A 3106-nucleotide genomic window follows, 5' to 3' on the forward strand; every position below is an offset into this window, starting at 1 on the left:
CGTATTGCAAGTAGTTCAAAAGTCTTTTCATGATAGTTGAATGCCATGATAAAATAAAGAGTTGTTATAATACTTGATTGATCCTCTTGATTAACATGCTAATGATTCCTAAGTTTTAATATCTCATCCTGTTACTTGAACCCCTATAGAACCTTACCTTGAACTCTGATAGTCAGATACTTACCAACGTGATTCCTCATTGATTGATACCCTCTTTCTTATCCTAAAGCTTGACAATTCTGATATATATCCTGAGCTAAAGATCATTTCTGCATACCTTAACACCTTTAGTATTCATGAAGCTTACATTCTTGATGATCCAACACTTGAACCTTGATAAGAAACTATTGCTTAAAGCCCAATTTGGCATTACCCTTTTATAATATCCAATAGCCTCACTAAATCCCCTTGTCTAAATCTTTGATATATGAAAACCATTCGGTTACTTTAATAGAGTATAGTTTTGTGAATCATGGCCCTGAGATTTAGTACCATATTTCCCATGTTTCGAGTTGATCTATAATCCCTTGATAAAAATGTTTACTGTAAAAAGAGATTTTGTTATAATTCGGCATCAGTTTTTGAAATAAATAAAATGTGGGTTTTCAGTCCCAAAGGGGGATAAATGTTTTCTTGGAATGGTGGATCTAGACTGAGACGCGAGTCCTTTCCACACTTATATTAGGCTTAAAAGTTGCCTAGGGATTCCCATTAATGTTTTAGAACCCAGCGAGGTTCGAGATTACTTCGCGGCTGATCACCGGCTGTAATCCGTAGCGTCATAAAATGATTTTGATTAAGACATGATTTTGAAATTGTTTTGATACAAGCAAAAATGATGCCATCACCCATAGTTTTATCCCTCGTTATCATTGGTTATGTCTTTCCATTATCATTCTTTAATGTATAACTCGATTTATGTTTTGTATCATACTGTTAACACTTGTTGAGCATTTGGCTCACTCCTTGCTTTACCCTGATATTACAGCTAGCAGCTATGGTTAGATTCAAGCAGACTGCCCATAAGACCTGTGATGCTGATGCTTATGTTCGAGCTCAGATAGAATAAGAGATAGTAGTTTTGTGTGAGGACTCGCTATTTAAAATCAGTTGTAATAGATGGTAGTGTTGGGCTGTTCCAAACCCTAAACTTTAAGATCCTGGAGTTGGTTATGTTTACTTCTTTTTAAAATGTTGTAATAGTTATATTTAATTTGCTGTTTAAGTTGGGGGCGTGACAGTTAGATTTTGACCATTGCCATGTTTAGATAGTTCATGTTACGAGCTTCGTTTTGATATGTGTTCGCTTGATTCCGATGAACGGTTTAGGAGAAATGACCGTTTTAAGTAACGGCATTTCGCGAACGAACCATTACCCCTCGCCTTACTTTGAACCTTGTTTAAGGCCCTTAAATGACTAATTGGAGTATGAAACAATTATGTAAAGTGGATTAGGCAGTTGGTAGAGTACTCGCGAAAGAATCGCCATAAAATTCGTAATGGTTAATTTATTAAAAATGGTGGAGTCGAGGGTACTCAAGCGACTTAAGTGAATCGTTAAGCGCAAAAGCGAGCGTTAGAGTCTAATTGGTTAAAGTCTAGATCCTTAAGCGACTTTGGTTTAATTCCAACTTATATGTTGTTTATAGGTTACCAGACTCACCCCAGGCCTTTTACCATCACCAGTCGCTCAGGCAAGTTTTCTACCCGTTATACTGTTGTTGTGATGTAAATATATGTATATGCATTATCTTGTGATGAGTGCATGATTGTTATTAGCAAATCTTGTGATATATTGGAGCATGCTGATATGGTATATATGCATGTCTTTTTCGTAATCTTGATATCTAATTGTTGATTCAAATGCTTATAAGTTTCATAATACCTATGCTAGAGATAAGCAGTAGTTGCGTATACCCTTAGTATAGGGGACCCAAAGGTGAACATTTTCTAAACCGGGAGTCGATATTCCCGAGTATAATATATATATATATATATATATATATATATGAATAGTTTTCAAAACCATTAATCGAATAAGGTTTGTTTGATAACTTTATTTTATTTAATGAATATTATTTTCAATATTCATTCGAGGAGTTATGACTCCGCTTATTTTATTAAATAATATTCTTTATTTTTTAAAGAATAATGTTTCGATATTTGCCAAGTATTCGGAAAATAATTGATACTATCAAATCATTCTTACTTTAAATATTTCCATATATTATTTTTAAACTTTATGAAAACTATTTTTGGAAGGTTAGAGCGGATCCCAAAACTCGTTTTCATATTTAAGATCTTCCTTTCGAAGGGGGTTTAAATACTCGCTCAAAACTCTGAGGGATCCGACTCCGTGATGTATTTTTTTATATTCGCAACAAGGTTGCTGTTTTGATAAAAGAGTTTTTGATTACTTACCCAACACTCGGGAAGTAAAATTCTTGGAATAAGTTAATCCATTAACAGGCATCGCCTGGGAAATATCGGTGAGTTTTCCTTTCCAACTAGACACGGCTTCTTGGTGGAGCCGTATCAACAAGTTGCTACTTGGGGAAAGGGGGGACAAACTTTACGTTTCAGAGTCATGGATTTCATCTGAACTAGGAGTGGCGTAAGTGGTCGAGTGGCGTCGGCCCAGCCTTATTTATTGGCCCAAATGGCCCGGAAGTTCCGCTAAGACGGTCCATTCCTTAGGAGTCCAGCGTTCGGTTGACAAGTAAATCCGACTGTTCTCCTCTACATGTAGAAAATGGTGGGGTTGCACTACTGCGACTGATCATCGTGAGTGGTCTTCCTGGTGCGGCAAACTCCCGTAATGAGTTCATCATCCAATTGGATATTTCTGCAACACTACCCAGAGCACTTCGATAGAAAGGCTACGGCTGGGCGATTGTTGAGTGTTGGCAGGGTCGAGTTTTCAAAATGATGTTTTCATCAAATGAAGTGTCTCGTAACTTCATTTCATTTTGATGATATCTCAAAGATCGATTCTATACAAGTTTTGTCTCGTAGCTTCATCTACGGGATGAACTATTTATACCTTGAACGGTGGTAGTTCAAGTAGTATTCGGAAAAGATATAAGTATATTGGAGTATCTCATAA

This window comes from Apium graveolens, chromosome 1 (assembly GCF_009905375.1).
Source record: "Apium graveolens cultivar Ventura chromosome 1, ASM990537v1, whole genome shotgun sequence".
NCBI classification, from domain to species: Eukaryota; Viridiplantae; Streptophyta; class Magnoliopsida; order Apiales; family Apiaceae; genus Apium; species Apium graveolens.